We start from the raw sequence: 11,956 nt of genomic DNA on the forward strand, positions 1-11,956 counted from the left end.
TGTTTAGCTAAGATGAAATGGACTCATTTGCTGTCTTTAATATTACAGCTTTGGGTTTGGGACTGTGGGCATTTCACAGAACAAATTTCACAGTAGAACCAATATAGCCATGATATGGACTTCAAGTACTAGTCTTCCAAGGGTTTTTCCATGGGCTTTTTTGTGTAGGGCCAATAGCTGGAACCCATATTGTGTCTAAAGCCCCAAAATTGGGACAAATGATGATTGAGGTTTTCTCCAAAGAACGACTGGTTAATCACACTTTTATACAGTAGCTTCAGTCGCTATGATTCCATCTAAAAAGCCGAATAACAGTGTCATCTACTATAATGATGTAACCTACTAAAATGTAAATTAAACGTACATCATTATTCATGTTCTATTATTGTAAAGTGTTACCGACAAAACTGGAATATCACATAAAACATATGGTGCGAATTAATCAACATTCCCATGTAATGAATCAAAGAGTAACCTTTTTTTGGAAATAGGCTTATTCTACAACTCCCCCAGACTTAACAGTGGAGATTTATCCTTTTTTAATCGATTCAGTCTGAGTCTGGTGGGAACACTTTTAGCTTAGTTTAGCTTAAATCATTGAACCAGATTAGACCATTAGCATCTCATTTAATTTTCTTATTTAAAAACTATTTTGCATTTAAATGTTGCAGTTATATTATGCTGCGTAATATAATTGTGCCTGCTGCAGAGCCAAAATGAGAGTTCCAAACCATATTGACCAAGAAAATATTTGTCTTACACAAAGTAACTACAGAATAGTCAAGCTTTAAATAAGACAACTGCCTTTATTTCCCGCCAGACAAGGTGATCGGCTGAATGGAGTCAATAAGGTAAAACTACTGTTTCCCTCTAGGGGAGTTGTACAATGAGCCTCCAAAAGTGGAGTGTTCCTTTAAGTGTCAAGTGCTCTAATGGTTATGAGGAAAAGTATTTCTAGGGACATGCTTAGAAACAGGTTACTGAAAAAACAGCTGTAATGACACTTGAGATATTTGATTGATTGATTGATTGATTGATTTGTTGTTTTGTTGATTTGTTGGTTGGTTGGTCGGTTGATTGTTTGACTGGTTGGTTGACTGGTTGATTAACTGGTCGGTTGGTTGGTTGGTCAGTTGGTTGGTTGGTTGGTTGGTTGGTTGGTTGGTGGGGTTGGTTGGTTGGTTGGTTGAATGGTTGGTTGGTTGGTAGGTTGGTTGGTTGGTTGGTTGGTTGGTTGGTTGGTTGATTGGTTGACTGGTTGATTGACTGATTGGTTGGTGGTTGTTTGATTGACTTGTTGCTTGACTGGTTGGTTGGTTGACTGGTTGGTTGGTTGCCAAGTTGGTTGGTTGTCAAGTTGATTGGTTGGTTGGTTGGTTGAATGGTTGGTTGGTTGGTTGGTTGGTTGGTTGGTTGGTTGGTTGGTAGGTTGGTTGGTTGACTGGTTGGTTGATGGTTGGTTGGTGGTTGGTTGGTTGGTTGACTGGTTGGTTGGTTGGTTGACTGGTTGATTGATTGATTGGTTGGTTGGTTGGTTGGTTGGTTGGTTGGTTGACTGGTTGGTTGACTAATTGGTTGACTGGTTGGTTGATTGACTGATTGATTGGTTGGTTGACTGGTTAGTTGACTGGTTGACTGGTTGGTTGGTTGGTCGATTGATTGATTGATTGATTGATTGATTGATTGATTGATTGATTGATTGATTGATTGATTTTTTGGTTGGATAGTTGGTTGGTTCACTGATTGGTTGGTTGGTTGACTGGTTAGTTGGATGGTTGGTTGGTTGGTTGGTTGGTTGGTTAACTGGTTTGTAGGTTGGTTGGTTGGGTGATTGATTGATTGATTGATTGATTGATTGATTGATTGATTGATTGATTGATTGATTGATTGATTGATTGATTGATTGATTGATTGATTGATTTATTGATTGGTTGGTTGATTGATTGATTGACCATAGAGTAATTGAAGTTGCTCCATAATTTGCATCACGGAGAAAGTAAAATGCTGGATGTCCACAACTAAGTGCCTGTAAGCAATGTTGGTCAGTTTTAAATCCCACACTTGCACCAGCTGAGCAATGAATGAAAATGCTAATGGACAAATTTTTCTATCAAACAGTAACTCAAGTAGCAGAGCTTAGCAAAGACTCAATTTTGGATGGCAAAGAGATCCTGAGCTTCTCAGAGATGCACAGGAACAGAGAGGAGGGGAAGTGAAATGAACAGCTTCATTTTACTAGACACAAAAAAAATCCTCGCAGATCGTAAAAATGTTTGTGTGAAAATCTCCCCGTAGCTCGTCCAGATGAACTCTGCCACCATTGCCAACATCATGGAAAACAGTGACTGACTTTGTTTGAATAATAGAGCATCTGTTGGCTGATCAGATCTTGTGACATGAGAAGAAGGTGAACCATTAATCTTTCACTGAAGCAGTGACAAAGAAGAAGAGGAGTTTTTTGTTTGTCATTAGTTTTTCGGAGCCCGAAAGAAAGATCGAGGGTTGGCGGAGGAAAGCCGAAGGGCAGACATGAGATTCAGGACTTGCCATCCATGTCAGCAGACCATCTAAAATACTATACTGGCAAACAACCGCCTCATAAAATGCTCTTTGTGTCCCACGAAAGTATCTGTGAGATGCACAATGCACTGTTTTATAAATATATAATCTGTGTATACTGTTATTAAACATCATTAACTGTTATGCAAAATCAATCATGTACAACTTGCATGCAAAAAAAAAAAAAAGAGAGAAAATGTCAGATGATCGTTACATGAAGTTTAAAGAAATTTGTGGATGCGGGAACACAATATCATATGACATTCTGTAACAATGCTGCGTTTATCTATCTCCATCAATAAACTACAGCGAGACAAAGCTTCACTGACTCTAATCTGCCATTTGATTTCAAAGCAGAAGCATTAATCAGAGATGATCTATAAAATATCTTATCGCATATTTCCACTTCATTCAATTTACTCTTTGGTTTATCGCAAAATACGAGATCAGATTATTACTCGCTTCCCATAAAACCTTGTTTTCTTTGGTCATAACTCAAAATGAAATACATTTATGAAGATTGTGATTACAGTTAAGGAGATAAATATGAACATACATCTTTAAAAATAAAGCATTTCTGCATGATGTGACAAACATTTTTAAAAACTTAATCAAGTTTTAAAGAGCCCCTGTTATACATTAAAAGGGTCATACTTTGGTTTAGGGGTGCTTATGGTCTTTTCCCTTTCACTCTTGTTTCCGCATTCTGTGCTTGCGTTTCCAAAAGATGCGTCATCATTGGTCCACTTTCACCCCTAAATTCCATTTGCTGTGTAAAAAACTCAACAAAAAAAAAGTTAAATAATTATAAACTAAAGAAGAACAAAGTTGGATCCTGATAAAGGCGATGTGGTGTTCTAATCCAAATTAGGTTAAAATATGGAAGAAAATGTTCATGTTTTAGGTTAAAGTTGGGGTTCAAATTTATTTTTAAAAATGTAACTCGGTGATCAGGTGTGTGTGCAGATTTTTTGTTTGTTTTTGTTTTTGTGGGGGTTAAAACAACCAAACTATTTATTTATTTACTGTAATTATCATTGAATGTATTTGTAACACGGGGAGTGACAGAGACAACTGAAGTTTGGATCCACGTGCAGGTTTATTCAAAGTCAGGGAAGCAATGATCAACACAGGTGCAAACAGATGTATAAAGGCAGTCCAGAATCGTGGTCAAAGGTATCAGGCGAGAGGTCAGAAGACAGGCGGCAGACAAGGAGAAAAGTAAACAAGGCAAAGATCAAAACACGGAGAAACAAGACTAGGAGAAACGCGTTGTAATGTCACTTTACAGATAACAAGACTCGGCAAGGGAAGTGAGTGTGTGTGCTGCTTAAGTAGTGTGTGTAATCAGTCTGACAATCCTCAGGTGGTGCAAGTGTAATCAGTAGAGACTTGGAGCAGGTGTGAGTGTGTGTGGCATGACTGAATATGTAGTCCATTTACAAGCAGATTTGTAGTCCTTATGTGCAAACAAGCGATCCAGGGAGTTATGATCGCTGGTGACCGTGACAGTATTTATTATCTGCAAATACTTTATATTTTTGTATTGTAATAATTCTAATTTTATTTCAATAATTAATAATAATACATTTCTACTAATAAAATAATAATGATAATTAGATTTTTTTAATGTTATTTTATTATGGTGACTCTTTATTCATCAGGGATCACCACAGCGGAATGAACCGTCAACTTAGACAGCACACGTTTTACACAGCGGAGGCCCTTCCAGCTGCAACCCAGTACTGGGAAACACCCATACACACTCATTCACACTACGGACAGTTTAGTTTATTCAATTCACCTATACCACATGTCTTTGGACTGTGGGGGAAACCGAAGCACCCAGAGGAAACCCACGCCAACACGGGGAGAACATGCAAACTTCACACAGAAACGCCAAATGACCTAGCTGAGACTCGAACCAGCGACTTTCTTGCTGTGAGGCCACAGTGTTAACCAATGAGTCACTGTGTCACCCTAAACAGAATATACTATTTTTATTTAATTATTATACATAGTCATTGAACTATAATTTGGGGTGAAACTTGATCTGAAAATTCTCGACAGATTTTGTGAGATTTCCCTTAAGCTTGTTGGGTGTGTGGGAAACTGAAATTGACCTTGCCAAGTATCCGAAATGACTGTTTGTTTATTTCAGTATGGACTAATCCTTAGCCTGGTTTCTGCTTTAAAACAGCTCCGGCCTGTGGGAGCAGTGCAAATCCTCCTCTAGCGGTTGAGCTCAATTTTGCCCCTTGCATTTAAAAACCTGTTTTTTTTTCAGGCTGTGAGCTTTCATTTCTGACTAATGTCAGCCTGGCACTCATTTTTACTCAGAGGGCAGATTTACAAAAGGCTAAGCCTACCCTTAAACCCAGCCTTAACCCATCACTCATTTCATCTGGATTATTAATCTGCCCTCAGAATGACGTTTATCTCTGACAGTATTGATCAGCAGTTCCTGGGATGAGCGTAATATATTTCTCACCTGAAGAAATGTGTCATGGTTGGTCACTAGTGTAGGTCTTTCTTTTAAAGGGACAGTTCACCAATTGTCCAAGTAACTTGCATGACTTAGATACAGTGCATCCGGAGAGTATTGATACGCTTCACTTTTTCCACATTTGTTTATGTTACAGCCTTATTCTAAACAGGATTAAATTCATTTATTCCCTCAAAATTCTCCACACAATACCCCATAATAACAATGTAAAAAAAAGAGTTGCTGAAATTATTTCAAATTTATAAAAAATAAACAAGCTGAAAAATCTCATGTACTGTCCATCAGTATTCACAGCCTTTGCTCAATACTTTGTTGATGCACCTTTGGCAGCATTTACAGCCTCAAGTCTTTTTGAATATAATGCCACATGCTTGGCATACCTGTCTTTGGGAATTTTTGCCCATTTCTCTTTGCAGTACCTCTCAAGCTCTATTGGATGGGAAGCGACAGTGTACAGCCATTTTCAGATATCTCCAGAGATGTTCAATAGGATTTAGATCTGGGCTCTGGCTGAGCCACTCAACGACATTCACAGAGTTGTTGTGAAGTCACTCCATTGATATTTTGGCGATGTGCTTTGGGTCATTGTCCTGTTGGAAGATGAACCGTCACCCGAGTCTGAGGTCAAGAGCACTCTGAAGCAGGTTTTCATTCAGGAAGTCTCTGTACATTGCTGCATTCATCTTTCCCTCTATCCTGACTAGTGTTCCAGTTACTGCTGTTGAAAAACATCCCCACAGCATGATGCTGCCAACACCATGCTTTACTTTAGGGATGGTTTTAGCCTGATGATGAGTGGTGCCTGGTTTCCTCCAAACGTAACACCTGGCGTACACTCCAAGGAGTTCAATTTTAGTCTCATCAGACCAGAGAATTTAGTTTCTTATGGTCTGAGAGTCCTTCTGATGCCTTTTGGCAAATTCCAGACGGTAAGTGTCTTCCATCTGGCCACTCTACCATACAGGCCTGATTGGTGGATCGCTGCACAGATGGTTGTTCTTCTGTAAGGTTCTCCTCTCTCCAAAGAAGAACGCTGGAGCTCAGACAGAGTGATCATCGGGTTATTGATCACCTCCCTGGCTAAGGCCCTTCTCCCCTGATCACTCAGCTTAGATGGCCGGCCAGCTCTAGGAAGAGTCCTGGTGGTTTCAAACATCTTCCACTTATGGATGATGGAGGCCACTGTGCTCATTGGAACTTTCAGAGCAGCAGAAATTTTTCTGTAACCTTCCACAGCCTTGTTCCTCGAGATAATCCTGTCTTGGAGGGCTACAGACAATTCCTTTGTGCTTTGACATGCACTGTCAACGCTGGGAACTTATATAGACAGGTGGATGCCTTTTCAAATTACCACAGGTGAACTCCAATGAAGCTGCTGAAACATCTCAAGAATGATCAGTGGAAACAGAATGTACCTGAGCTCAATTTAAAGCCTAAATTTGCAACAATTTCAAAAACTCTTTTTTCACATTGTCATTATGGGCTATAGTGTGTAGAATTTTGAGGAAATACATTTTGAGGAAATACAGATGCACTGTATTGCTATGCAATGAAAGTAATCAGGGCTCTTGAGAACTAAAAAATAATATGATTCAATGAAAGTCTTCGTCTGATGTTAATGATTGTGTAAAAAGCAATGCGCTCTATGCACAGCCAATGGTTTTCAGCCACCAATACATTTTCGGTGAAAGGTTAATGTGACTATTTTCCATTTCTTCTAGTTACTTTTACAGCATTGATTATGTCATTTAATTAAATTAAAAGCAGTTGTATAGATTTAAGCATTCGTTTAGTTGCTCAAGTGTAAAACGAGATGAAAGATGCAGCCAAGAGCAGAAACTCCATTGAAAATATTGTGGTAAAATAAATCCATATTTTAAACAGACGGCATGGAGCAATGGAATTTAATGCTGTGCTTCTTGTCCAGTCTAAGATACACTTTATATTCAATATCTTTCAGGCAGTGAAGATTGCTGATTTTTAAAGAAACAAGATCTTAAACTATGCAGTTTTGTAATAAAAATTACTGAAAATTAAAGTTCCCTGTGCATATACTACTTTAGGTAACTTTAAAACACAAGTGAGTAAACTTGTTGCCCTAAAAATATGAAGTAAATGAACTGTGTATAATAATAAAAATTAAGTCAACTTGTCAACTTAGTCAACTTAATTTTAAGTCAACTTGTCGTTTTTAGGACAACATTTACTCGCATTTCTTAAGTAAAGTAACTAATCGCTTTTTACAATGACACAGCATTAGTGTAAATGTTTGTTTTAAAGGAATGGAATGATTTTTTCTGTCAGATGAACTCAGTTAAAAGTAGTTGTACATTTTATCCTGACTCTTTCATGCTGTATAATGCTGTCAGTAGTGACTTTTATTTTGAAGCTTTCAAAAGCATATAAATCTGCTGTAAAACTAACCGATATGCTGGCAGGGGGTTAACGCATAACTTATGAAGTGGATCAATGTGTTTTTGTAACAGAATATTTAAATAACAATATAAAATAAATAATACTTAAACTCCAATCACTGACTTCCGGCTGCAACAGTGAATTAGCAACGTGAACGAAGTTCTCCAATAACAGTTATCATGAATCAGAAGATCACAGTGCATCACAATACACAAGTACAGTGGTGTGAAAAAGTATTTCCCCCTTGTTGTTTTTTGGACATGTTTGTCACATTTTAATGTTTCGGATCATCAAACAAATGTAAATAGTAGTCAAAGATAACTCAAGTAAACACATCATGTAGTTTTGAAATGAAGGTTTGTATTATTAAGAGAAAAAACAAAATCCAAAACATAGCCCTGTGTGAAAAAGACACCCCCCACTGTTAAAACATAACTCCATAATAATGGTTTAACACACCTGAGTTGATTTTTTTCTAGCCACACCTACCCTGATTACTGCTACACCTGTTCACAATCAAGAAATCACTTAAAGGGGATCTGTCTGACAAAGTGAAGTAGACCAAAAGATCCTCAAAAGCTAGAGTCAAAGAAATTCAAAAACAAATAAGAAAATAAGAGAGATCCACCAGTCTGGAAAAAATTATAAAGTCATATTTAATGCATTGGGACTGCAGTGAAGTACAGTGAGAGCCATTATCTACAAATGGCAGAAACATGGAACAGTGGAGAACATTCCCAGGAGTGGCCAGATGACGTAAATTGCACATAAAGCACAGCAACAACTCCTGCAAGAGGTCACAAAAAAACCACACAACAACATCCTAAGAACTGCAGGCCTCACTTGCCTCAGTTGAGATGAGTGTTCATGACTGCACCATAAGAAAGAAACAAAAGTTCCAGGTAAAAAAATCACTGATGAGCACAGAACTTAAGAACATAAAGGCTGCTTGCACATCTTGATGATTCCCAAGACGTTTGTATAAATACAGATGAGACAAAAGTAGAAATTTTTCAATTGTGTGCATCCCATTATGTGTGGCATAAAAGTAACAGACGTGCTGTGATAAATGCAACCATGAGCTCTGCTGTTTACCAAAATATCCTGAAGGTGAACGTCCGGCCATCTTTTAGTGACCTCAAGCAAACTTGTGTCTTGAAGCAGGACAATTATCCAAAGCACACCTGCAAGTCCACTTCTGAATGGCTAATGAAAGATAAAATGAGGACTGTGGACTGGCTTAGTCGAAGTCCTGACCTGAATCCAATTAAGATGCTGTGGCATGATCTTAAAATGGCAGTTCATGCTCGAAAACCCTCCAATGTGGGGAATTTCTACAATTCTGCACAGATGAGTGGGCCAAATTACCTTCACAGCCCTGTAACAGACTCATTGCAAGTTATCGAAAAACATTTGATTGCAGTTGTTGCTGTTAAGAGTGGACCAACCAATTATTAGGCTTAAGGGGCAAACACTTTTTCACACCAGTGTATATCCCGAAACATAGTTTTTCCAATTTAATAATTGTGCTAAAGCGTATTCCATTGTGAGACTTTAAACATAAGTTACTGGATAAGCAGCAAGTAACACATTCATCTATATCGTGGGGGGAGTATCTATTTTAAGCCTTGGTATTCAGTGCCAAAGAAATATTCCTCAGCCATTTGCAAAACTGTGGAATTGAATAATGGATTTTCTGTAAAGCTCATAAAAAGGGGTCTTTTCTCCACATTCGATGCGTTTCGTAATCAGCAGGTCATTTATTTATAAATCCATATCTTAATGTTTCCTGTAAGGCTTTGAGAAATGCTAATCTAATCCAAAAGTTCATGACAACAAAGTACCAATTGAAGAGTAACATTTAAACTCTATTCAGAAACAGAAGAGAAAATGTGAACCTAAAATGACTCCTATAAAAGCAACGCGGAGAGAAAATCAATGGCCGGTTTGCATTATGCACTTTAGATAACTGGGGATTCATTCTGCGAAGGGTCTGGAAGAGTAACATTTCACAAGTTCCCAAACTAACCAAATCTCACGCCAACATTTATGTCACATGTCAATTACAGACCTTCAATATTTAACCTTTCCCACAAAGTAAACCTCCTTCCACCTCCAAAAATAACTCCCAAAACAAGCAGTGCTCCATGGGAAGGATTGACTAGCTGTTGCATCACTCATCCAAGCTGAAGCTGATAACCAATAATTCAATAACTTGTGGTGTGTTCTGTAACAAGAAAACTTTTCAGATACCCTCTAACCAGGGTGAGAATTACAGGGAGGTTGACCCCTCGAAGTAATGCTTGATCCCCCCTGAAGGATTCCAAAACAAGATGTGTGGGGGATCAGCTCATTAAAGATGTACTTTGCTCTGATGTGTATTTTATTTAATATAATTAATAATTAAAATAATAGATCATATAAATATTTGACTACCCCTATAGCCATTCATACCATTGTGAATGCATGATCGCATGTACCCAGCAGTCTATGCGAGGAAAATATTCAGTCAGCCGCCTGAAACTGGCAGATTAAGGCTAAATCTAGATGCTGTAAATGTTCACAAGACACTTTTCTTGTATATTATGTTTTTGTGTCTACATATAGTCTTAAAGTAGAGTAAAATTGGATGCTTAGTTTGTATTTTAATTGACATCTATGCTCAAATATGGAAGTTAAACAATAAAATATTTAAGTAAAATTTTTCATGATTTTCTATTTATTGGTGCAGGAACGCAATTTTTTGACTGTTTGTTTTATAAGTAAAATAGATGGTCTTTGAGAATCATACATCCGCTGAAATAACCAATCAGAGGTTACTGTAGGTCAGCATACACTCATTATACCTTATCAGACTGAAAACTTAAATAAGGTTGATTAATACAAGTATTACACAAACTATACCGAACAAATTTGACACTTCACTAGGGCTGTGCGATTAATCGAAATCGAATCTCAGTTGCGATTTGAAACATTGTAATTAGCTAATCGCAAGAGGCTGCGATATGAAATATATATTATTTAATTTCCCTCACGCAGAGCAAACACATCACTGCTGCCTGTGTGTGACAGTCTTACTAGCCAATTGAGTATATATTTAAACAAAACAGGAAAGCGCGAACAAGAGGGATGATGGGGTCTGTTGTTCCTTAATTAATTAGCTTTAACGGACAAATTAATATCAAAGAATAACAGCATGCAATATTTTGGTTTCAAAGTCACAGACACCGAACAAACAGGTCATTTGTAAGAGCTGTGTCATGAGTGGAGATCAAAGCAAGGAACAACAGAGATGAGGATCCAAGTGCAGGTAAAATAAGATAATATTTAAGCAAAACAGGGACAAACAGAAGTGGCTGGTACAAAAAGGGCAATCCAAAAACGTAGTAAAAAAACTGGCATAAGGTCAAAAATAAGTAGCAAACAGGATCAAACAATAAACAAGGCTAAAGTCAAAAACAGGCTAAACAACAAGATGCTAGGACATGCAAGGTACGTACATCAACTACAAAGACTCCGTACTAAACTGGTGTATGTGTGGTGTATAAATAGTCTGAATGATCAGTCATCACAAGTCTCAACTGTGTGTGTGAGTCTCATCAGCCGGGATGAACAGCTGGTGTTTAACATGGCCTGATAGGATTTGTAGTTCCTAAACATGACATTTGTAGTTCACCAGTGACAGGAAGGATCACTGGTGATCATGACAAGCTGTCACAGAATTGTTGCCACAGTATGAGGAAATACAACAACCAGCACCTTAAAAAGCACAACAGGTGGAGCGTTTTGCTAAAAATCAACTAAAAGTATTGCCAGTGACGCTCAATCCAGTAGCTAGAAACAGCAAAGTACAATTTCAGAGTTGTTTGTGGCTATTAGGGGCCAATCACACCGAACGTGAGGCGCACCTCACTGCCTTTTTTGTTGACAAGAAAAAAAGAAGCGCTTTTTTATGTCGCTAGGCAACGACTGAATCAGCTGCGTGTTGTGTGCTTTTGATATTAATATAATTTTAAAAAATTTGTATTATTGTGATATTCAAGATTTGTGAGTTATTCAGCACCGGATAACTCAAAACAGCATCAGCATGTCTCTCCTCCATCTATAAAAGTCTCCGTAGTTGTTTTGACAACACAAACACTGAAGGCACCTCAACAGAAACCCCGCTTCTGCTTTCATTTGATTGGAGAATGAAAGAGACACGACTGACGTAACGCTGTTTTTTTACTCAGAGTTGACTTTTTTCAACTGCGAGCGCCCAGCGCGCAACGGCAAAAACAACGTAAATCATTCAAAAAAGGCACCTCTCATCGCAAAAAGAGCATTCGGTGTGATTGGTCCCTTACCCCGTATTAAAAAACCTCACGAAGGCACCATGAGCCAGCTAACACCATAACGCACTACCTCACCACAGACATGGTACCTTTTAATGCAGTGAGCTGCACGTTGGATGTTGTGATATTTTGTGTAGCGTCT

This window comes from Danio aesculapii, chromosome 8 (assembly GCF_903798145.1).
Source record: "Danio aesculapii chromosome 8, fDanAes4.1, whole genome shotgun sequence".
In the NCBI taxonomy this organism is placed as follows: domain Eukaryota; kingdom Metazoa; phylum Chordata; class Actinopteri; order Cypriniformes; family Danionidae; genus Danio; species Danio aesculapii.